This window comes from Pteropus medius, unplaced genomic scaffold (assembly GCF_902729225.1).
Source record: "Pteropus medius unplaced genomic scaffold, Ma_sr-lr_union100, whole genome shotgun sequence".
NCBI lineage: Eukaryota > Metazoa > Chordata > Mammalia > Chiroptera > Pteropodidae > Pteropus > Pteropus medius.
In genome coordinates, this window is record NW_024344378.1 from 50026472 (window position 1) to 50052406 (window position 25935).

General features: G+C 44.0%; 1 protein-coding gene and 1 non-coding gene across 18 annotated transcripts in view; one reads left to right on the forward strand and one right to left on the reverse strand.

The window, feature by feature from the left end:
• Positions 1-25935, reverse strand: part of KCNMA1 (potassium calcium-activated channel subfamily M alpha 1) — a 686119-nt gene that overhangs the window by 393364 nt on the left and 266820 nt on the right. The gene's annotated exons all lie outside the window — the stretch shown is intronic.
• On the forward strand, positions 4317-4435 carry LOC120610048 (5S ribosomal RNA). The gene has a single exon (XR_005654867.1). It is a non-coding gene; the product is annotated as a 5S ribosomal RNA (ribosomal RNA).

Sequence of the window (25935 nt, forward strand, 5' to 3'; positions counted from 1 at the left end):
CTGTGCTAGGTCTTGAGCAGTAGCCAGGAAGAAGGGGATGATTTCTGCCCTTGGGGACCTGGTGAGTGGTTGGACGAAGGAGAAAGAAGAAAGATAGACATTAAACATTAAACAACAAAACCTTCATGGGTAACATATGGTAATTCACAGGTGCTACAAAGGAAAAGTAGACCAAGCAGTGTGGTGTGGAATGAGAGCAGCCATCCTGGTCTGCTAAGAGATGATGCCCATGAAAGACGAATAAGAGAGAACTAGGAAAAAGGTGGAGGACGTGAATGGAGAAGGGTGACATTCCCAACAGAGGGTCCACATGGCTAGAAATCAGTTGTGTTTTGTTTTTAAGTTACATTATGAGTAGCACATAGAGAACGATAAAAGTTGAGCAGCAGACAATCCATGATAAGGAGAATGAATTTTCTTCTATGAACAATGGGACAAGTGAAGGGTTTCTAAAAGAGAATTAACATGATCAAAAAACCATCTTAGAAAAGTCCTCCTTTCCACTTTGGAAGAATGAATTTGATAGAGAAGAAGTACCTAGGAGGAAATGTGAGCAGATTTTTAGGCCATAATTTCAGTTGTCAACACAAGAGGGGATAGTGGCCTGAAATAGGTGAGAAGCAAATGGACCACAGTAACAACAGTGAAGATGGACAGATTAGTGCTGTCAGCCTCAGTGTGGGTTTTGCCGGTACTCAGCATAACACCAGGCAGGGTACCGAGGGCATGTACAAGAGCTAAATGATGATCATTCACTGACTCAGCATCGAATCCAATCTCATTAGCCAGGGTAACAGCTGGAAGCCACTCAATAGCCAGTGTTGGTACTAAGTCAAGTGACCACCTAGCTAGGCCACCATGGCACGGATGTGGCAACCCTAAGCAGTGTTCAAGCCAGGTGGAACTCTCAGCTTACAAAAAGACATATGAGGCAGAACCTCCTTCCTTCTATTTAACCCCAGCTCTGCTATTGCCTCAGGTTCAAAGTTCATCAAATGAGGGGTCCAAAGAAGGGCATGGCCCTCTGCAATTAGTGCATTTCCCAATAGGCTGTGCAGGGCTCTAGTTTTATATGGCTCATCAAAAGCCAATATCTGCCAGCCCTTCAGAATTTTCTTCCTCTTCTAAGTTCCATGTACATATGGAACTTATCTGTCCATATCTATCCTGCTTAGATTCAATTTGGAACCGTAATCTGTACTGTCTTTATTGTTGCCTAATAATTGCATGTTCATTAATCACATTTCCCAAGAAGACTTTGAACCACTAGAAGATAAACGCAGTATGCCTAAGATTGTGATGCCACAGTGGGGTGCCAATTAAATATCAGAAAATGGAGTTGGTTGACTTGAGAGAAGAACATCTAAACTTAGGAAAGAGGGAGATACCAATGGGACTATGGTGAAGCTAGCTAAACAAGGAAGAGTAGGGGGATGGGTTCAGAACACTGTGTTATGCACAGTTGTCCTCAAGTATTAGCCAAGGTGGTTGTCATTGCCTCTGTGCTGAGCGATGGTGGCTTCCATGAGCATTTGATCTGAAAAGAGTTTCCCAATTAGATCCTGTTACTCATCTTCACACACTATCCTACCTAAATCCCATGCTGAATACAACCCAGATGAAATCACTAGTCATATTTATAGCACAATCACAGGCCAGTCCTTTTTTGTATCTCACCCACTATGGAAGGAAAGACCCTACTCTCTTACTCTCAAACATTAGCTTGGCTTACAGAAATACATTCCATTTCTCAGTGCCTGCTGTGATTCCAGGTAATTCCTCTAAGTGCACTATTAAATCCCAGCAGCTATTCCAGATACCAGGAAAGAAGGCAACTCCAGCTGCTGCCTTGTCAAAACTCAGGAAATGAAGCAAGCCAGCTGGCAGTTTCCTAATACTGAGCTGTGGCCAAAGTGGAAACTCAAGGGGTCACTTTTTGTGTGGATCTCTATACCTCCACACATACTCTTTTCTTACCCTGAGTGCATGCTGATGTTTAAGGCTGGAAGGCTCAAAACTATGGGCCATTTTCCCCTGAGATGCCCCACTGTGTTTATTCTTGAAAGCCCCATGGGAAGGGATGCAGAATTTATAGAGCCCCTACCCACAAAGCAGCCTCAAGTGTTGTAGTGCTGCCTAAGGCCTCTCAGCTAGAAGGCAGCAAAGTTAGGATTTGAACTCTGGTCCCATGAGCTCCAAAGCACCATGCTTCTCTATCCTACACTCTCCTCTATGGCTCTGAGAGCCATTCCACGCCCCTTACTCCCAAAGGAGCATGTCCATCTCAACAGTATTTTCCCCATTCGGGCAAACCACGTGCCAACCCAGTGCATAAATACCATTTTTATGACCAAAACTGTTTCCTCAATGAATCTAACATCAGCATCTTTGCACCTGCTACTTTCCTAAGGAAGAATTTTTCCATGATGCAATGACAAAATTTGCTGCTAGCAAAGGGGATCATAGACACACATGCACATACAAACATTTATCTTACAGTCTCTTGGCCTGAATAACCCCCTCCAGAGGTTTCTGTAACCCAGGTGCTTCAGAGGCTGGCAGCAACTCCTTGTCAGCAGATCACGTCTGTCTAAGGAATTTCCATTTAAAGGCAAGTCTTACAAAAGCTAAGCCAAGTAAATTATCCAATCAACAGTAAAACTGTCACTCTCCCAACATGATGCTTAAAGAGTACCAACAAATCTCCCCCCTGCCCCCCCCACACACACACCTTCAACCTCCATTGGAGGAGGAGGAGAAAACATCACAGCCTTATCTCCAGTACTCTAGCCTGTGAGGGGCTGGGATGGAACCTGGCTGGGAGATCCCACCCACAGCCCACTGTCTGGTCATTTTCCCAACTGGTGTGTGCATTTCAAAAAAAAAAAAAAAAAATGTGTATTTTCCCCCTACCCACCTCTCCTCTGAGTGACTCAGCCAGCATGTGCAGGGGCAGGAGAGGTGCTACGCAGGATGGGGGCTGATTCTGTTCTAATTCTAGCTCAAGGAACAGCCATAGTCACAGGGTGTTAGACAAAAAGCCTAGGCAGCAGTTCAGGATACTGAGGTTCTAGACCTGTTGTTGATGACAGGCATGTAGGGCAAGTCCCTATCCCTCTAAGTTTCCACATCTATGATTTTCAGGCTGTATGTTCTTTGATGGCTCGACTCAGCCAATAGCTCAACTGGCCAGGCAGAAACAACCATCCTTCTTTTCTCTTTTCTCCTATATAAAGAACACAGGACATCGGGTTTGCGGGTTTGGAGCTGAGTCATATTCATATATGATGTTGGGTCTTCACTGATGTGTAGGATTCAAAAAGACATTGAAGACAAGGAGGGTAAAGGTGACACAAACAAAGACGTGGAGGTAGCGATGTGCTTGGCATCTTTGAAGGAACTACCAGAGCTGTTACTTTAGATAGTAGGCACTGGTACAGCCAAACAGGTCTCTAAAATATTGAAATCTTTTTCACTAGTTGGCAAACAGCCAATGACTAAGCCCACGAATGCCCCCTCAGTTGCCCCTGCTGTTCCAGTCCGCAATTCCCGCAAACCAACCTCATGATCCAACAACTAAAGGGTTAATCCCTAAGGTCTTGATCCATGCCCAAACCATGGCACCCAGGCCAACCCAGAAAAGCATGGCACATTCTTCGTTGGGCATCACTAAATGTCAGGTACCGCATTAGATATGTTTACATATATTACTTCCTTAAACTTCACACTAATCACTTTAGATAAAGAAACTGAGTCTTAGAATATTTAAGTGACTTGTCCAAGGTCATTTTGTCTATAAGTAGAAATGGCGAGACTTGAACACTGACAACAGGCCCAAGATCATGCTCATTTCATAAAATTCCAGCTCCCTCTGAGTGGTTTTGGCTCATCAACAGACAAGCACTGGAGGCAGCAGGAGGAATTTGGCCCTGCTACTAAAAAGATGGCTTTAAGATCAAGACTTGTTAGATAGTGGAACAAATTATTGTAGGAGCTTATAAAATCACCTTTGCAGAGAGTTTTATAAACAAGAGGGATTCAAATAGGCCCAGAGGCAGAAGGATGGATGAGATGACCTAATATGACCCTTCTTAACCCATGAACTCTTTGGTCTCAAAGGAAAGTCTATTGATTTTTAAAGCCACAATTTAACTTCTAGAAGATTTAGGAGACTTAAATATGTCTGGAAGCAAAATAAACTTCTTTTTCCTCTTTCCCCCCAACTCCAACTCTTTATTTTAGATTTCTTTCTAGCAGGTCTGACGAGCAGAACCTTTTCGGGCAGAGCTACTGTCAGTTCAAAAGTTTAGTTTTGGGTCTACAGCCACACTACCCTGAACAAGCCCGATCCCGTCTGATCTTGGAAGCTAAGCAGGGTCGGGCCTGGTTAGTACTTGGATGGAAGACCACCTAGGAAGACCAGGTGCTGTAGACGTAAAAAAATTTAAAAAAAAAAAAATAAGGGATTGTAAGATGACAAGGTCCTTGCAATCTGTGAGGTCAACCAAGGTTTGCCTTGCCTAAAATAAAATAAAATAAAATAAATTTAAAAAGTTTAGTTCTGGCATCTGAAGACCAGAATCTGCTCAAAGCTGATCTCTTTCTAAAATAAGATTCTTAAATCATGTTAGGTGTCTCTGCTGAAGAGAAACTGGTGTAAAAAAGTAAAAAGAATGGTCCAATTCCTGTTATTCCTCCAGCTTTCCCTCTTGGCAAATAGGGTTACCGCTCCTAACACTCCCATCAGGGCCCAGCAGAGAACCAGAAGCAGCCCCTGTCAGAGGAGCTACAGTCAATGGGGAGAGCAGCCTACTCTCTGGTTTCCATGGCAATAGATGATCCTTCTTCCCTGTCTCTTGGCTCCAGGCAAAGACAAGGACACAAGAGAAGAAAGTAGCAACAAAGGATAAGAGAAGTAGCAACAGGCCCCCTTCCCTTGTAGCTCAGACGGCTGCCACCTCCCTACATGTTGGTGGTTACAGCTCTCACTGACCTTGGGCCAGTCATGCCCTACTTCTGGATTCAACTTGTTCATCTGTAAAAGAAGAGAGCTGTTCCAGCAAAACCTTTCCAGCTCAATGCCCTAGGATCCAGTGGCTTGTCTAACCAGGCCAGTCATTGGGAATGGTCTTGCCTCGTCTTGCATTCCTCAGTAGTAAAAGGCATCGATAAGCATTGAATTCCACAGGACTAGAATCTATTTGCCTCTCTCAGAGACCCAAGCCTTATCCGCTCCACAAGTCTTCCTTGCAACAGTCTGCCTTCAAGGAGATCAACTCAGTGGGCCCTTCACACACATTCCTGGGAGTGCCCGGGTCTCCTGGGGCTCACTGAAGCTATGGTATGACTGGTAAGCCAGAATGTCATGATATCCCATCCAGCCACTTACATTCTACCTTGCTGATGTCATTGGGTTCAACTCTCAAATTCTGGTGTGTACAGCCCTGTTAAGTGTTAGCCCCTATTATGACTGTTCAAGTGAAGAAATTCAAGAGAGAACACCAAAAGAGGTTATTCCACTCAGTGTGGGGAGTGCTGGGGTGAGGTGCCTTAGGGGGATATGGGAGACACTCCCAAAGCAAAAGTAAACCCTGAGCAGAAGCAGGGAGCTGTGTTTGGGAAAGTATTTGTGAATGTGGCTGATTGGTCTCAAGTGGAATGAAGGGTGCAGAATGAGGTGAGGGTAGAGAGGAAGGACAGAAACGTGGATGAAGAATGTCAGGAGGTTTATTGACATGCTGGTATTTCCAGGGCTAGATTAAGAAGAGAAAAGGGAGCTTGTGGGTTGGAGGTACAAGCCATATGCCCAGTGCTGGCTTTCTGGGGAGTGTAGGGGGACTGGAGGGAGAGGGTAATGGCTCTTACTGAAACCCAGGTTGTCACTTAGCCCTCCCCATGAGCCTGGCCGGGGTCATATCTGTTTCCATTTTATACATAAAAAAGGAGCAACTCAGAGCCATGGAGTGATTATACCAAGTCACCTAACTGCTCCTTTCCAGGAGTATATAATCTTGCTAGACAATAAAATAAAGAAGCATGAAAATATTAGCACATGATTCTAAACTGACATGTGGCTGCCCTCCCAACTGCCCTCAGAAGCCCAGAAGCTCAGGAAAGGTTAACATCAAATGGGACATCTGAGGATAGGATTCTCATTGTAGGGGAACCTTAAGCAATGCCCAGCCCCACTCCACGCCCTTGGGTCCAGTATACCACTAACTCAACTAGGAAATGGCTAAACAGAGCATTTCCAGGGCTTGAGTCAGAAGCCTCCTTAAACCCTAGCAAAACGCTGGTCTAAACATAAGAAATCTGATTAGCTGCCAAAACTGAGCAATCTCATTTTATTAATCTCTGCAAATCAGACCAAAAGTTAAGTGTCCTATATAGGAAATTAATCAATACACAACAAGTGATTAGGGCTTCTCATACCCTCGCAACGGCCCAAAAGAGGTCAGGGCTTCCACAGCATTGCTAACCTTTGTTTTCTAGTATGTGTTCATTTTGAGTTTTTATTTTTTATTAAATGCAGCATGTTAAACTCTCTGCTACTGGACCAAGACTTTAGGGCCAAATTGCCCAGGAACACTGAGGAGAATGTGCTAGAGATAAAGTGCAAGGGTCTTCCCTCCCAAGAGAAACCCAGGATGAGCAGCTGCTAGGATCCTAGGAACCCACGGAAACCTAATCAGTGTCCCAATAACTATGAACTTGAACTTGAAGATAGGGACTGTGTTTTACTTACTTTATATACTCTATATCACCACGATCTAGCATAGTATCTGGTACATGGTAAGTAATGAATGGAATGAATGAGCTAGTGATTAATAATAGATGATCTTCAGTCAGCCAAAAATTTTATCTGGGAGCCTGCTACACAAAGAATTTTAAACCCTAATACTGCAGCAGTGATTTACATTGGAGTCACCGAATTTGGGGGTTGAAAGGAAATTTGAATGTAACCTAATCTGGTGTTTTTAAATTGCAGCCCATTATTGGATCATGAAATTGATTTATCTAATGAGTCCTGACCATCACTTTATAAATGAAATAGGAATGGAATGGAATGGAATGGAATGGAATGGAATGGAATGGAATGGAATGGAATGGAATGGAATGGAATGGAATGTAGAGAGGTGGAGTGGGGTGGGATGAGGTGGGGTACGGTGGGGTGGGGTGGAGCAGAGCAGAGTAGATCATAATGTATCTCATGTAGTAAGGGTAAGAATAGATAAGTCAGACTTGTATTTGTGTGTATGTGTACTGGGTGTACACTGTCTTAATAAGTCCAAAAGCCACTGATTTCACTGTCTTATAGTCTGCAGCTGAGACAAATGATTTTTCAGCCTTTCTGGGCTCCTCTTATTATGGAAACAAATTTCATCTGGAAGCAACCTGTTCTACTTACAGACTCTCTGGCCGTGGGAATTATGTGGTTCAGAACACATCACATCACACATATACACACAAACCAAAATATGGTTTCATAAAGCAATATTTATTCTTACTGTATATAATGACATGCACTATGATATTTTATCCTATTTCATTTTTTAATGATGTTAGCGATGACCTATTAAATAGATCTCACAAGCTACTAATGCATTATGGCCCACAGCGACACTGGATTGGATGGTATCTAATACTCTGAAAATGGCAGGATGAGATCTGAGAAGAATTTCACATCAATTCCATTTCTTTTCATTATGTTCAGCTACATGCCCGCATTAGGCTGCGTGGAAAGAAAAGTAACTGCTTGGTGAGCTGGAGCACAGCACAAAGGAGTGGTCATAGTCTCCTGCTTGTCTCTTATTGTCCCTGTGGGCAAGCTTATTGAGAAAGGGCTGTGAGTCTGGTACAGAGCACACTAATAATTACTGCAAATACATGATTATTCTTGGTTCTCTTGCTGATAACATAGTGGCCATAATGTGTTTCCTCTTAAGGTTTGAAAGCAGAAGCATTTCAAAGATTAAAAGTTAGAAGCAAAGTTTGAATAGTGATTTTTTTCCCCCTAACCCAACTTGGAAAAATTTGTCTTTGGAGAACCAACCTAATCAAATAAAGTAGAATCAATTTACTGGAGACATAATCCAACTTGCGTAATTGTCCTGGCTGGTTTACACCACAGCTGTTCACAATGACATGGTTCATTAAATAATGAAGTCTTCATCATATTCTCCTTCACTGGGCTGCAAGTCTTCTAACCCCACACCATCAAAGAAGTGCTGCCTTCATTAGTATGCAGTGGCACCAACTGCCACTGTGGTCATCAGGAGATTTATTTTTATGACACTATTAACTAGACATCATCAACTGCATCAACTAAAAGCTACTGTATTTTCCCCAGTGGAGAATCCCATCACTAGATAATCACACTAGACTGTGGGTTCCCTGTGGGCAGGAATCTCATCCCTCCATCTTTTTATTCCCAGTCCTCGGCAAAGTGCCTGGCATTTGGTCAGTGCAAGAAAAATGTCTATTGAATCTAGAAGAAAATATCTCCAGTATGGGATTCTTAAGGGCTTCACAAGAACAATACTTACAAGCCTGACAGCACCCTGGTTGCAATGAACATTTGGTCTCAAATCATATCCCCTTCTTTTCTGATTTGTTAATTTTCCACTTGACTGGACCAAATTGTCCAAGTTTGCATGATAGCAGACAGGACTCTCAAAATCCCCTCTGGCCAAGAGAAGCTTCAGCAATGCCAATTTTGATGATGTCTTCAAGCTCAGAGGCACACTTAACCCCTCCTGGTGGCAGAGAACCTGTGCCAATAGAGAATCCCATAAAAGAGGCCACAGGGAAGCCAGGCTGCTGAGAGATAGAAAGACTCACAACTGGAAGATTTATGGCTTAAACAATTTAGACCAGCTCACATTTATTCAAACACAGATGGCTGGCCTCATCTCTCCAGAGTTTCTGATTCAGGAATTTGCATCTCTAACAAGTTCCCAGGTTCATGCTGTTCCTCCAGGCACCCCACTTTGAGAAGCACTAGTTTAGACTGCTGATTACAAGCAAGGGTCTGGAGTCGGCTGTCTAGGTTGGAGCGCTGAATTCGCCACTTACTAGTCTGTAATTTTAGGCAAAAATTTAAACTCTCCCATCCCCATGACACCAAGTGTCAAACAAAGGCACCAAGAGTATCTTTCTCCTAAGATGGTTGTGAAGGTTCAACAGGGAATATCCGTTGCTTAGCAGGGTGCTTGTCAGATAGAAAGGGCTCAATTTAAGTTAACCACATACGGAAGAATGGCAGAAATATGGTCTGGTGGAAAGACTGCTGGACAGGAAAGCCAAATATCCATTTAAGTTCTAGCCTTGCCAACACTGATGTGTGATCCTGAGCGAATGGCTTCCCCTCTCTGGGCTTCATATCCTCATTAGTGAAATGAGGGCATTGGACATTTTATAATGGACTGCGGGTACCTTTAAGCTAGAAGTTTCCAAAGCCCTTTGCTCCCTCAGCATCATATTCAGTTCAGCTTCCCCTAAGGCTTCCCACTGCCAGGTCTGCAGCAAATAAGTCAAGACTGCCTCGGAATCATGTCCTGATTTCTTTGTCCTGGAGGGTCCTCACCTTTGGCTGTGCCCACCCGACTCAGGTAATGCAGGCTAAGAGGCCCGTTTCCTCAGCATTTCAACCTCAGATCCTTCTTGCTGAAACCCTAATGCATGCTGCCATAATTTCTTTGTGTCTCATTTGCAGCCAGCTCCACTCATGCCACTCATTGATATTCTTCTGTGGTTGCACTCTAGACTGGAAGATAAGCAGAATTCATGGAAGTGTTTGGAGGGGACAAGTGTGGTTTCACTGGGAGCGTTGTAGTCAAATGAGTACTGGAAGATGAGGCACACACTCTCAGAGGGAGAGGCTGGGCTAAAATCTTTCCAAGCCCAGTTTTGGGGAGGGAGGCCTTCAGAAGGGGTCTGAAGTCCAAATTCCACACTGAGAATACAAAACTCATTCCCCTCCCTATATTTTCATTAGCCCCATTGCAACCCACTGAACTAGCTTTCTGCTAACAGCTGATGACAGGAAAAGAGCTCTCTTTGGCACAAAACTGCTGTGCATTTTGCTTTTATCAGATACTGGCAAAATTTTCCCATCAAGGAAGATAAATTTGAGGTGATATTAATAAACCTCCAAATGCGGAGATCAGATCTGGCTGGCAGTCTGAATGATCCCATCAGCAGCGAGCCATTTCCAGCCTTGGGAGCCCGGTTTATGATTCTGTGGAAGGCAACATGAAGGCTGGAATCTCCCTGCATGGCTCTCCTTGGGGAATCTTGATCCCAACTGAGGCTCCAACCGGGAGTGCTCCCTCAGGCCCCCAGGTGAGTCAGGAGCTAAGGGAGGAGAGGCACTGACAAAAAGAGCCCCGAGTAAATGTCACCTATCATTGTTTTGTACCCAGAAAGTGCTAAGTGTTTTGTACCAGTCACCTCATTTAATTATCACAAGCTCGGGGAGGGAGGTACTATTTTTAGGGGAGGACACTCCATCTTGGAGAGCTTATCCATCAGCAATATCATCATCATCACATCGCTGACACTTACTGAGTGCTGTCTGGGTGACGGAGCTTAGGATTTTGCCTGCATTTTCACAACAATCCTATCAGTTAAGCACTATTGCTATCCCCATTTTTGGGTTGGAACTTCAGGCTTAGAAAAGTTAAATGCATTGCTTGATGTCGCACAGCAAAGACGCTTAGCCTGTATTAAAATCCATGTCTGTCAGATTCTGAAGCCCATGCTGCTATGTGCTGCCCTCATTATGGGGGTGTTATAGGGCAATCTTTTTGGCACCAGAGACTGGTGCTCCTATGAGACTCTAATGCCTGATGATCTGAGGTGGAGCTGAGGCGGCGATGCTAGCACTGGGGAGCAGCTGCAAATACAGGTGAAGTGTCGCTTGCTTTCCTGCTGCTCACCTCCTGCTGTGTAGCCCAGCTCCTAATAGGCCACGGACTGGTACCAGTTCGCGGCCAGGGACTTGGGGACCTCTGTCGTAGAGGAAACCACCAGAGAGGACCCTCTCCCTCTTTCACACCACCCACAGCTCTACACTGTGACACACGGTTCACCTGTGGTTCTGCCTTCCCCTTAAGAAAGCAGTATGCAGTTACAGGCCATGTCCTACTAGAGGCTGCAGCCCCAGCTTTTGGTGTAGGGCTTGGCACCTAGTAGGCACTCTTTAAATGTTTGATACACAAATGAACTGATGAGCAATCCTTACTCGTGTCCTAGTAGACTTTACAAATGCATCTCACTCTATTCTTTGAGAGAGCTAAAATGAGGCTCAGGAAAAAATTAATTGCAAAGTTCTTTAAGAGAGCTTGGAACAAGGCAGTGGGGACATTAAAGAAAAAAGAACCCAGTAAATCCTGCAGAGGGGAAAGCTGGGCTCCAAGGTTGCCATTAGCATGAGGCTTATAATAATATTAACAGCAAACCCTTCCTTACGCAGCACAGACACGTCTAAGTCCTCAAGTCCTTTACAGAGGTTAACATATTTAATCTTCACAGCAACCCATTTCACAGACAGAAAAAGTGAGGCACAGCAAGGCAGGACACACTTGCTCAAGGGCCCGTGAGTTATGAGTGGCAGAACTGGGATTCAAACCCAAGCCATCTAGCACCAGAGCACATGCTCTGGATCTCACCACTTCCTGCCTCCTAGCTGTTGGCTGCGTGCGGGGATGGGAGGCTCTCCAGGATCAGAGTGCTCCCTGAGAGTCCACCACACCAGGCCTCAAGCTCAGGCTGAGAAGAGAAAGCTCCAAAAAGCAGCAGCTGGAGGTTAAATTCTAAGTAATTAACATGTTTATCCATCATTGCAGAATTGTTCCCCAGAGAATTCAAGTGTCATTTCACTGTACCTTTAATTCAGGAATGCTTTTACTGTGTCTTGCCAACAAATACTAAGTGGGGAAGGGGGCTGGCAGCTTCTTGACAAAAAAAATGGAGGAAGTGAAGTTTCTGCCCAGATCAGGCAGAGCATTACTACCCGGACTGTTCCCAAGGACACTGTGCTAGAGGTAAGGGGGCAATTTGGGTCTGCATCCAGGACCCTAAGACTGGGAGCAAATAGCCTGCAGCATCTGACTTAGAAATCACAGACAGAGGAAGAGGAGGGACTACACAGTCATTAGGTATGGGCGCTCTGGACCCAGGCCAGATTCTGTCCTGACTGTACCACTTACCAGCTGTGTCACCTTGGCAAGTTACTTCCTTTACTGCATGTATAAAATGGGGATAATAATACGCATCTTCAGCTAAGTTCCTCTTAAAAGCAGTCCTGAAGGCCAAGACCTGGTACAAATAATTTATTTGGAAGATGATCCAGGGAAACCCCCTGAGGGGAAGGGAAGTAAGACAAGAAAGGAGGAAACCAACAAAACACATTGATGAGTGGATTATTCCTGCTGCAGGCAACTGGGGCTCAGTCACGTCACGCACCCTCCGACAGGGGTGTCCAACTGAGAAGGAGGGAGTCGGGTTATCTATTCTGCCAATGCACCCATAATTGCCAGGGGGTTAACTGCCTGGCACTTTAGGCCTGCCCCCTCTGCAGAGAAAGAGAACACCCTCAGGCAGGAGGTGGAGGAAGTCATCTGTGCAGACGAGGTCCATCTTCAGGTGACCATCCTTAGGATCCACCTTCAAGTGGCCTCTGGGATCGGCCATAGGTATATGGTGGGGAGGGGCACTGGGAGCACTGCTCCGGTGCAGGTAAAGTACTTGAAACAGTGCCTGATAACCAGGGAACACCCCACCCTAAGTGTTCTTTGCTGTCATGATGATGATGATGACAACAATTACTATTACTACTACCAGGCTCAGGAGGAAAAGAAGAAGACTGGAACCACGCATGGATAAAGAAGGCAATAGTTGATGGAACGCCTCTCCTCTCCTCTCCTAGCAGCTCTGCCCCACCTCCCACCCGCTGTCTACCATGACTCAAAGGGGACAGAGCTGCCTCCCCTCTGCCCTGGGGGAGGCTTAGAAGGAAAAAGCGACATATGAAAGTCAGTCCTGGGATAACATGCAGTAGATGGGGGAGCAGGGAAATACAGGGATTTCTAGGTTGTTGGCCTCCTTACACTCCCATGTGAGGCTTTGGAGACCTGAAAATCAGAAGTCAGTTTCTGAATAAAAGTGCGTGAAGTCCAGCAATATTGATGAAAGGATATTAATTTGTTCGTTGAACAATATTTCACACCATCTGCCTCCCTGGCACTTTGCTAGGCACTGGGGGGTACAGAAGGGAACAAGATACTGCACATAGCCAGGGAGAAAGGCAAAAAGAGGGCAGAGAGAGGAAGGAGAAGCACGGGAATAAATGGAAGAAACTAAATGACTCTTTGGGGAAGGGCGCCCAAGTGAGCTCTTGCCTATCCGATGTTGTTTGAGGCTGTCCTCTACGTGGTCTGCCACACCTTCCAATATGGATCCTCCAATCCCCCTCTTTGATTCATGCATTGATATAACAAACTTCTATATAGTTGCTATCTATTCCCAGTAGTGTTCCAAGAGTTTCACAAAATATTAACTCACAACAGCCTTATGAGGTTTTACAGAGGAGGAAAAAAAGCACAGAGAGGTTAGGTAACTTGCCCACAGTCACAAAGCTAGTAAAGAGTATAGCATTTACAGTCACAATCCTGCTGCTTCCACCCCTCATCCCCTCCAAAGCCTTCCCTGCCTCTCTGCCCTGCCTGAGCACGAAGCCTGCTGTGAGCACGCCCTCACTTGAGGTCTGGCAGCCCCAAAACATGGCCTTTGAGCCCCACATAGACAACCCCATTGTATTTTATATTCCACGTGCATGTGTTTTGTCTCTCACTAGTTTTTAATCTCCGTGAGAAGTGAGACCATATTGTCAATTTCTGTGGATTCCCAGAACATTATAAATAGTTCAAAGTAATAATAACTCCCATTCATGCACGCAAATGTAAGCTCCATAAGAACAGAGACCATTGTCTGTCTGTTTGTTCTCTGCTATATCCTCAGGGTCTGGTGGAGTGCCTGGTACAAAACAGGCACTTGAACTTTCTTGCTGATGAATGAAGGAGGAAACACATTTCCTTGGCACTCACTATGTGCCAGGTATTGTACCAGGAGCTCCGTATACACTATCATATTTTACCATTGTGGATGATAAAGGAAATGAATGAAGTCATGAATAAATGAGTAAAGGAGTGAGCGAATGGACAGATGTGTAGGTAAGTGAAGGAAGGCATTCCAAGGCCAGCATCCTGTCCATTACCCACAATACCCACTCCTCACAGGTGTTTCTCTCCTCTGCCTCCCATTCCCAGACCATGTCCTGGTCCAGGGCTCCAACACTGCCTTCTGCCTCTCAGCATATTGGTGGAGCCACTCACCAGAGCCCAGTGCTCACCAGCATAGGCAAGAACGGTTGAGGAAGCTTTCTATATCTCGCTTTGAAGCAGTCGGCGCCTTTGTTTCCTTAACAGGTCTAGAAGTCAAGGCTGGACTGAGGAGAGTTACTATTTTGAGCAAGAACTCTAGTCCACCCCACGTCCTTCTCAGGTTGCCAGCCCATAGCACAAGGGAAAGAGGCAGAAATGCACTCACTCATTTATTCATTCATCCACAACATGCCTTAAGCAATTGAGAACCTACTGCATCCAGAGTAGTTCTGAGCTCTGTGCATACGTATAAATAAGAAATAGTCCTTGACCTTGAGGAATTTATGACCTAGAAGGAAGAATAACAGGTCCATTAACTCTGATGTCAGCCATCTCTGTCTTATCCAGTGACTGGGCCCATATGTACAGCCTCAGGTTTTTCCCTTACAGCCTGAATGCGGCACTTGTTTGAGACCCTGCCTCCTGTCTCCCACCTCCACCCCATGCTCCCAGACACAGGCAACAGGAATAACACAGACTGAGAAGATTTCACAAGTAAGGTAGAGAAAGAATTTAAATCATATACCTCATAGTAAATGAGTCTAACAGGAGATTTTGAGTTTACTCCAGTTTCTTCTAGGTCATGGTACAACCAAGGATTCCTTATCTGACCCTTCCTCACACTGCCCCTTTAGGTAGAAACATGGCCCTGAGAAGCCTAAGGCCTGAACTTGCTCCCCAAAAGTCCCTTGACCCTCACTCTCCCACCAGAGTGGGCTTTACCCCTATGCATGTCATTAGGGATTGTCATAAATATTCCATTTCTTTCCTCTTTGTGGGCAATTCGTAGGATAATTTCTGGTCTCCTTTGGAGTTAACTGTGGCTGAGTGGTTTGCTCCAGCCAATGAATCATGAGCAGAGTCATGTGTGCCATTTCCAGATGGAAGCCTTCAGCCAGAGTGGTGCACCATTGTCTCAGGCCCAGATGATACTGAAAGCAAATGCCAAGAGGAAGCTTCTATCACTTTGGTTCGCTGAGTGACTCTAATGAAGAGGCTCTCTCTTTTCTCCCCCTGCCCTCCGTGACTGATATTATACATGTACGGAGCATGAAATAAACCTTTCTTATCTTATACCACTGTTGGGGATCTTTGTTACTATAGCAGAACAAGGCCTAACCTGAGTGATACAGACATTCTGATGCAGAACGATTCAGCTCTGCCCTGATCTACAGGCAAACTGTCATGCTCAACTAAATCCTGGAGTTCACCAAATAAACAAAAAAATCTTCTAGGTAATAGACTCTATACTCTGCAAAAGGCAGTTTATGGCTCCTTTTGACAGCTGAACATTCTTCTTGAAGTCTCACCTTTTACCCTCAAGAGACTCATCCACATTTTTTTTTTCTAAACAAAATGGTGGAGATTCTAAGAGGAAATCTGGGGAAGGAAATTCCAATTGGCTCAAAAGAAATATGCTCTGGTAAGTGCCAGGAGAAAGGCTGGTGTGTCAACATAGCAGTGACACAAGAACCAGTAGGACATAAGGTACCTTATGTTGGAGGTGATATCTCTCCAACCTCCATGATGGCTTTTCTGTAAGAAAGAAAGAGAACAATTACCTAAGAATCAAATTTGAATGTGGCTCTGAACTCTAAAGCTGAGTTTGGGACCCCAGGAAAACTTGAGAAAGGAAGAAGGAGCTCCAATGGCTTTCAGCCCTGTGTATCACTGGACCAAAGCCTTCACTCCATACAAGTGTCAGAGCCTTGCCAAGCCTGCCCACTCACGCCCTCCTACCAGCCAACTCCCCAGGCCAGGATGCACATGGTAAGTACTTTCTGATTTGGACCCTGCCTCATTTCTCTCTACTTCTTACCTGCCAATCCCACCACAACTGAAAATAGCAGACAGGTCACTTGTTCTATACATATGATATGACTTCAGCCTAGGAGTTACAGGGAAAACCTGCATACAGCTCTAAAATGTTCAGGTAGCCTGTGTTTAATGTGAAAACAATCAACCCCATTGGAACTTTATGACACACCAAGGCAGGCTCTCACAGCCTACCCTGAACAAATCTGGACCTTTCATCACCCAAACTCACTTCATTGTCCATATCTAGGGTCAGAGCTCTCAGGCCACCTGGGTCCTCCACTACAGCATCCTGCTCATGTTGACCCTGCTATACTCTGTCCTGAATGGCTCATCTCCCTATTTCACATCTGACTTATACCCCATTCTCTCAGGGATTTTCTAAAAATATTTCAAATTTACAGTGTTAATGGCTTATCATTTTGCCCTCCCTGGGAAGGTGTTCATGTTTAATCAAACCACTTCTGGGGGTGATATATCTTTAATGCAAGACATGTATTACTTATAGTGGAATTTTTCAGTATATGATGGATCGTAATAGACAGAAGACTCTTTTGATGTGATGATGGACAAAAGACCTTTTCTTGAGTACCTCACCCTATATGTCATTCTGTGTATCATATGTCCCAAATAAGCCTCTTACAACTCCAAAAACAACATTAGTATCAATTTTCAAATAAGTAACTTTTGCCATGGACAGAGGAGAAAGGATCAGATTAGATAACTCTGCTGAGTGGTAAATTTCCCCTAAAGATGAAACCACTTCGCCCACAGACAGAAAAGCAGCTCTAAGTAGCCCATGTCCTGAGTATATTGTCAGTGAGAACACATACAGGCCGTAGCTTGTTATTAATCAATTAATCCTCAGCTAGCTTTATCCAAACTCATCCAGCAGATGAAATAAGAAGAGATTTTTAAGCCGTGTGCATTTAAATTAATATCTTTAAATGGCATGAGTGTTTAACTGATACTTTCGAAGAACACATCCACACCATTTCAGGCAGTGTTATTGTTTTAGCCCCTGTCAATATGCTTCGATTTTTAATTCCTTTCTGGGAGGAAGACAACCGTCCTAAATTTGTTTTGATTTTTTTCCTTCCGTGCCTCAAAAGAACCATGTTCTTTCTGGTCCAGTAAATCACTAGTGAAGCTTAAAAGAATTCTTAGAAAGTTTTAGTTCCATTCAGTCTTTAGGAAGAGAAGCAACCTACAAATGCCAATAAGTAGAAGTTCCATCCTCAAGAAAGTCTGCTTCAGAACCATAGCAACCACACTGATCAGGATATGCAAGGTTATGCTGCAGTAACAAAGAAACCCAAGAATTGCAAAGACCTAACATTTCATCATTTATTACTCATGCAAAGTCACTTTGGGTCTGGTGGCTCTCCAAGGTAGCTTCTTTTAAAGAGATGACTCAAGGATCCAGCCTGGTTTTATCTATGGTTCTACCATCTCAACACACAGCCTCTGAAATCACCATAATAGGTCAAAAAAGAACATGGAGAAGCAGGTAGGAGCTTTTCACTAACTCAAGCTAGAAGAGATACATGTCATTTGTGCTCATAGTGCACCAAAATGCAAGGGTCCTCGCAGGAGTGGGAGAGTCCATGGTTATTTATTCATCATGAAATCTCCATCCACACAGGTTCTCATTTTGCAGTGCTGGGACACTTTATGACATTGTTATCTACTTAACAACTCTTGATTTCCAGCCCTTAAAGTCTGTGCTCTAAGTTCATTATTTGGCACAGATGTGTTTATTAGAACCTAAAGGTTTCTTCTCTTTGTCTTCTAAGTATCCCAGGAGTGCCAGATGTAACAACTCCCTGTGCTTTGGGAAGAAAAGAATAAACCAGAGGAAGGAGTTTTTGATGAGAGCCATGCTTCAAAAGCAGAAAGAAAGTTGTCAGGGCTGGGGAGGGAATGTAGACTGGCCAAGAGCACCCACACTGGGAAGATTTCATAGCAAATTTGCCTCTGCTTGGGAGATGGTAGGTAAATGAGATCATTGTTCACAAACACTGGAAGGAGGACTTACTGTTAAAAACATATACAGACCCAACCATATTTCACAGCCATTGCACTGGAGGAAAATACAAGGTCCCCACTAGCACTAAATTGACTTATTCAGTCTTAAAATGAGAACCAAGACCAAGTAATTGATGTGGACCAAACCAAGATCAGCAGACCACTGGGTTCCCATCAACATCTGATGGAGGGCAAAGTGGTTGAGGCTGGTCTTCATATTGAGAACAGACTGGCACATCAGAGAAGTGACTGGTCCCCTCATTTAGAAACCAAGGCTCCAAGGAGTTGGATTTTTCCCTTTAGTGACAAGTGGAACTCCCTAGAAGGATGTTTACCGGCTTGGGAGGGTGCGTTTGAGGTGGGAACAAATACTAATGAATGAACCAAGTCTTTGCCAATGGTAAGCACTGGCCTTTCCATTCTATGATAGTTTAGGAACCCACTGTGGACACAGGCATGTGGATGGGTCTAGAAGAACAAGACTTTACTCCACATCTGTGGGTTTGCCCCATCTACAGTGTGATCAGGCCCATCATTTTACAAGAGCATAATTTTGTAGCAAGAGATTTACCATACCTACTGAGGTGTAAGAGGAGTGATATGCGTGTGTAGATAGCTGAGAGTGCTATTTAGTGATTGAGAAAAGTTGCATAATATATAGTGTGTGTGTGTGTGTGTGTGTGTGTGTGTGTGTGTGTGTGTGTGTGTTTTCCAAATCTTTCTCCTGCCACAGATATCATTGTAAACTTTAGAGGTCAACTATTATGTCAGATCTATGGGACTTGCTGCAGAGTGAGGGGCCTGGGGCTGGGGAATTGAGGGATAGGATAGGTGTGTTCCAAAGCTGAGACTGAGCTCAAAGCAGAAGAGCTGCCCATTGACCTAGGGCTGTAATGGGCAAGGCCTGGAGGCAATTTCTAAAGAAAACATTCTATGAGCTTCTGAGTGGTCCTGAGGGAGATACTCAGAGGTTAAGTGACCAGATCCAGTCTAGGCAAGACAAAAGGGTAAGAAGTAATGTCTTTTCTGGGGATTCTGGGGGCAGAGTAGGAAGTGAAGCAAAAGGAGTGCTCCCTCCTTCTCCAGAACACCCACACTCCATCATGGACCACAGCAGGCTACTGAGGCGGAGGAAGACCACAGAGTGTGGCACCCACTGGACATTACCCACTCTCCAGCAGCTTCAAGATCATGTACATATGGCATCCTGCCTAGCTCTGCCACTTCCCAAATTCTTCCATTTTTCTCATCTATAAAATGGGGCGACTAGACCTACCCCCACTGGGCCCTGGTGAGAATTAAATAATATAATGCAATTAAAGAACTCATTACCCAAGCCTGGCACATTATAAGTATCCAAGAGCCTTAGGTCTTAGCTTTCTCACCTAGAACAATATCCACCCTGCCCATTTCCCTAAGCCACTGGGAGATGATAAAAGGGCAAAAGCCTTGTCACTACGAAGTCCTTGTGTGGCTATGTAGGTGATTTCTGTCATGTTCTCAGCATTCCTGAATGTATACAACAGTAGTTCAATCCATGCTCCATTCTGCCTGGGAAAAGTGTTTGTTAGTAGCTAAAAAGCCAGGCCAAAGTGGAAGCATTTCAAAGTGTCCAAGTTGTCTGGGCTGGAAGTGCAACTTCAGGGTTATCAAGAAAGGAATCAGGGAGAAATATTCTGAACAATCAGTATAGCTCTGTGTGTGTGTGTGTGTGTGTGTGTGTGTGTGTGTGTGTATGTGTGTGTGTGTGTGTTGAGAGAGACAGAGAAAATCAGAGACAGAGAGATTGAGTTTGAAGTGACTAGGAGCCTTCCCTTCATTACCACACTGATTTAAACTGCCAAGAATGCAGCCTGGCCAGACCACTGATGAGGAAAGACAATAGGAAAATAGAAGGCAACTCAGAATGCAAACACCCCATTTTTGCAGCGCAATAAATGAATTCACCCTTTTGCTAAATGTCAAGTTAATATTTCTCTTGGCACCAGCTGTGTCCCTCCCCTTCTTCTCCTTATGGTGAGGCTGGCCTCTCAGAAACCCGCCCTTGGGCAGCAGCCCAGTCTCAGCCCTGGGAATTGAGGAGAGGAGAAGCAGTAAGCACAGTAAGCGCAAACACATCCAGTCCAACCTCAGAGGGGAAACAGCCTTTCTGTGAGTGATAGCCCCAGAGAGCCCCTAGCTCTGGCTGTGGGAGCTCTGGGGTTCTGGCTGCAGCTCAGGCAGCTGACCAAGCCAGGAACTGGCACTAAGAGAAGTTCTCCCTTTCTGCTCACAGACAGGGAACAGGCAGGCAAGAAGAGTGGACTACCAACCTTCAAGGCCAGTTACCAGCTGGGACCTTATGCTCACCTGCACAGTGCAAACAGGTTCCCTTGTCTCCAGGCAATCCTCCACAGTATCAGCAGTATCTCCCCAAATGGATGACCCACCCAGGTCACTCCTTCTGGCTTACCATTTAAAGCCCAAACCCTAAGCCAATCACTGAGGATTGAGGTTGAACCTATTTCTCTTCTGAAATCATGTGGTCCCTTGAGTTTGCCCATTGCTCAGTCCTTATCATCCAGGATGATGGTTCTCTATTTCAGGGTCTTCTCTCCCATTCCTTAGTGTAGGGTCTGTGTTCTTTTACATCTGCATGCCCAGTGCTACCTTGCACAGGGCCTAGAACAGGGAACGTGCTCAGTAGTGGTTGGAAGGTAATTCATTCATTCCTCAGACCACTCTCCACACTGTTCCCTACTCCAATCTTCTGTCTTCTTTACTATCAAAACTACCAGGTACTCCCTACTCTCTAGAGTGTCCTTCCCATTCTTTTTGTCTTCACTTTCACAGCTTAGTTCAAGGTCCCCTGCAAGTCTCACCTTATCCATGAAGACTCTATACTGTTCTGTTTTTTTTTTTAAGCTTCTACTGTACCTGATTAACTGCATCACCCATGAGGAGCTTCATAATGGAAGGCTTTGTAATAGTTACTTAATGCCTCTGAACCTAATCTGTAAGTACGGTTAATAACAGGTTTCCCGTAATTTTCGAATTAAGACACAATATAAATTAAGCACATAGCCTGGCACATAGCAAGTGCTCAAAATAATTATCTCTGATAATAATGATAATGATGGTGATGATAACAGTGATGGTGAGGGTGATATCCCTTTATTATATATCTCGAACCCCAAATTACCAATTCTTTCTTTGAGGGTAAGGACCACTGCTTACTTTGTCTTGACAAATTTCAAAGCATATAGCACAATGCTTTAGTCCTGATGTAAGCTTTATTGATAATAATAATATTGATAATATTTTGTTATTGATATTAATAATGCTTGCAGGTTTGACAGTGCAAAGTCATAGAGAACATTGAATTAGGGGGTCAAACATTGGCTTTTGGTCCTGCTTTCCCACTCTGGGCCTTAGATTCTTGTGCTATAAATAAATGAGTTTTCTAGAAGGATCTGAACTTCCATCTAGTGATGATATCGCAACTCTGTGGTTATTAATGAGATTAGCTGACACCAAAGTGGGTCTGTCCTCCATCCATATGGATTATCCCTACTCAGTATGCCTGGGAACATAAATGGCAGGAACTGTGATCTATGTCAGCCAACCAACAGAACCTCAATTCTCACTGCACATTAATATATTTTCTGTTTTAAAGATTACTCCAGGCAGTATCGTGGTTGACATTTCCTCTGCACAGACATTGCAACAAAATGATCCGCACTGGAGGTTCTGATTAATCCTTCTGCCTGGCACACCCATTTTTGTTTCTAGGTGTACACTTTATGACTCCTAAGGCAACTTCACCTTCCATCCTGGCTTCTAGAGTATCACTACCCTCTTGTCCGGACAAGACTGGATGATAAGTGGAGCAAGGGACTGAGCATAAAATGCTATCAGACACCAACCACATCTCTTACATCTCTGCTTGAGAAAAGTTATCCCCACTTCTACTCTGAAGACCCCACGGGAACAGACATAGGATGATCCTGAGGTTCAGAAGGTAAGCTCTGCTCCACTGCTTACAACCTAACTAGGTTACCTTGAACAATATACTTCGTCTCTCTGTCCCACTTTCTTCATCTACAAAACTGCAATTGTTATCCACATCCCCTAGGATTGTTGTAGTTGTGGAGATTAAATAAAATAACACATGTAAAGCACTCAGAGCAGTGCCTGGCTCACAATAAATATGTATTTTCATCATCATCATTTAATAACATTGAATAAAGGATAAATGCTTATTCCTTCTTTTGATTTTGGCAACAATCATATTGAAGAACCAATATATCAGGCAGGCAAGCCATATTATAAGGCAAAGGGTAAAGCCTGTCAAGTCTCAATAAGTCCAGAGAAAGCAGAAAAGGGTCAGTTGCTAACTCCACAGATTATCCTTGGAAAACGTTTGAAGCATTATAAACTCTGATGTCAGCATGTGTGTACTCAGACAATGCTAATGTGACTTTCTACAAGGCTTAGTAAAATGTCCTATGGATGACAAACTGAGCCAAAAACACAAGCATAGCTTAACTAAAATGTTTGCCCACTCCACCACCATGGACCCTGTCCATGGTCCTGACAGAGACAAGAGGACGAAGGCTGATGGGAGGTCACGACTTGTGAAAGATTGCCAAGTAGAAAAGAGAGAGACTCTTTAAAATCATGTTTGAATAAACACAACTATTGAGAATAAATGTGTCTGCTTAGTAATTGGGCTTCCCTACCTATGGTGCTCCTGAATAGAAACTTATCAAAAGAACCTCATAATGCATATCAGAGCTAACATAAATTACTTGGAGAATCACTGGCTCCCCTCTGTTGGCCTGAATAATAAGAAATTGAAAAACGTGTATCTCCTATCCTGAAATGAGTTAATTCTTCTATTCTCTAATTTACCTACTGCAAAGAGGTGCCAGAGAATATTTACTAAGAGCAAGGCTCTGGAGTCCAATGGCCTGGATTCCAATCTTAACTCCTCACTTATCAAGAGAAGACTTTGGTTAAGTTCCTTCACCTCTTCATGTCTCAGTTCATTCATCTATAAAAATAATCATAAAAATAGTACTCAGCTTATAAGGTTATTTTAAATAAGATAATATACCTAAATCACATAGAAAGTGCATGCATCATAGTAAGAACTTAGTAAATATAAAGATATTCATATTAATATTAAATAGTCTTTGTTTTTATTATTGCTCCAAATCACACTTAACAAAGAAGAAACCTTATTTTTCCCTCCTACATCTTGGTTTGTGTAAATGCCCTTCCTTCTCTCTGCTCCTATTATCTGCTCCCTTCTATCCCCATCCTGTGCAAATTGTGGAGTCAGACCAAGAAAAAGATGAGGACAGTTTGTCTACTCACCCACCCATTGAACTGAACATAAAAAGAACTCAGAAGTTTTGTGAAATAGAAGAGAATAAAAACATAAAGCCGCAATTCCCCTAAAAGCCATGGAAAATAAGTGCCTTCAGTCCACATCACGACAGAGCCACTCTTCACTCCTTGCTTAGCCATGCTTGAGGCCATCCTGGACTTGCTTCCTCGTCATTCTGTCAGCCTCCAGAGGAGGCTCACAAGGCTGACACATGCTGTGCAGGTCACCAAAGGCAAGGCCTAAGTTGCTTGGCTCCTTTGAAGAATGCTCAGTGTTAGCTCAATGTTTCCAGCCCACGATCCAGAAATTCCAGCATTCAGGATGGAAAATGAGCAATGATAATGATCCTATCTGTTCTTGAACTTGTAATACTTTCCTAAATACTGCCATTCACCTTAGTTCCTTAAATCTTAGCATCCTTCCAAAGTAGGCAGTTAGTACCATCCCCATTATACAGAAAAGGTAGCTGAGGCTTAGAGATTGATGACTTGCTAAAAGTTACAGCTACCAGTGAATTCAGGAGAGCCCCAACTGGCTCTTCAGGCAGCAAGATTTAGTAAAGAAAGCATGGAAAAGCAGCCAGGGAGATTCTGTTCGAATCCCAGTTCCACCACTTAACAAGCTGCATGACTCTGGGAAAGTGACATAACATAGAGGATTCAGTTTCCTAATCTATAAAGTGGCAATAATATCTACCATGCAGGATTTGGGAGGGTTAACAACAATGTGTGCAAAGTACAGTCTATGGTCTAGCACAGAGGTGGGGTTAACTAAGACACTGTTGTCATTACTGTCATTGTCAGACGATCCAGTTCTCTTCCCAATATGCAATGCCACATGGAATCTAGGCTAAAGGAGGCAGTAGCGTACACTGGCTTCAAACAAATGCTATTGTCCTACTATCCTTTCCCCTCCATCCACTCTGATATGCCTGCCAGTCATAAGTTTGAACTGCAGAAAGCTCAGTTATCATATGTGGCTTATCTGGGAAACTTTCAAATGCCATACTGGCCTGGCTCAACCCATTTGTCATATTCCCAGGCTCCTGACACTGACTAGCAGCAGGTCTGAGCATGAAGAATGTAATAGTTAATATCTTAAAAAACCCTGTTCTTCCTTATGTTCGATTTATGATAACTGTGGATAACTGTGGATCAATGAAATATATCCATTTTCATAAACAATCTTTCCTGTCTTCACTAGGAAGAACCAATAAGAATGAAATGATGCTGAAGAAAGAGGCAGTGAGAGGCATTTTATATGCAAATATTCAAACACCACCCAAGTCCTCATTTTTATTTAATAAATATGGCAATGATCAAGAAGATAATCTGTCCCTTTCCACCAAATTGCCCTATGGAGCACTGCAGAGTCTTAAGGAAATAAACTTTAGATTATCTGCTCTTCTGGATTTTCCAGACTGCTATTTCCTTTCACTTAGTAAATAATCAAGAGATGTCTATAAATAATTAAATAATAACATGCACACAAATGGGATCCACTCAAGGTTAGAAATATTCAGGTATACTTTTCAGGGCCCTGGAAATACAATGAGGGACAAGACATAGTCCCAGCCACCAAGGAAGTCACCACCCAGTGTGGAAGACAGACCGTAAAGGCAATTACAAAGCAGTGTGGTGGGCCAAGGGCTTGAGTCTGGGGGAAGGGAGAAGAGGGTACTTTCTCTTAACTCCAGATGTTTGGCTGAAAGCTGAGACCTAAAGGGTACAGAGGCATTCAACAGGGGAGGAGAGGGGCAAAGGAGAGGAAGTTGCCTTGGGTCAAGGAACATTTGGGCTGAATTGGTCACATTCGTCACAGAACTTGGGGACCTCAAGGCAGCCACTGCAAAGGTGTGAGGTGATGAGCAGCAAGTGATAATACACAAATGCAGCAACTCCCAGTCACCCACCCAACATTGTTCATTGCTTGCTCAAGAGCTGGAGCAGCCCGTAGTTGCTAGTACCTTCTGCTGGAAGTGCTGGTTCCAGGTGAGCTGCTCTGCTCAATGGTCATGGATGATTTGGTGTCTCCCTCTAGCTCAGCTCTGAACCCCACCTCCCCACCTACTACTATAACCCTAGTTACCCCTCCACCAGCCTCCCTGGGTGGCAGAATGGCCAGCCCTGGCATCTGCTTCCCTCTCCATAGCATCAGATATGGAACACTGGGGATTTGTGGGTTCACCAAGCAGAACCAGGAGAGTCCTGGAGTAACAGCAAACTGTGACTACATCTGTGTGATAGAAGCAAGGAAGGTGGAAGAAGACAGGTT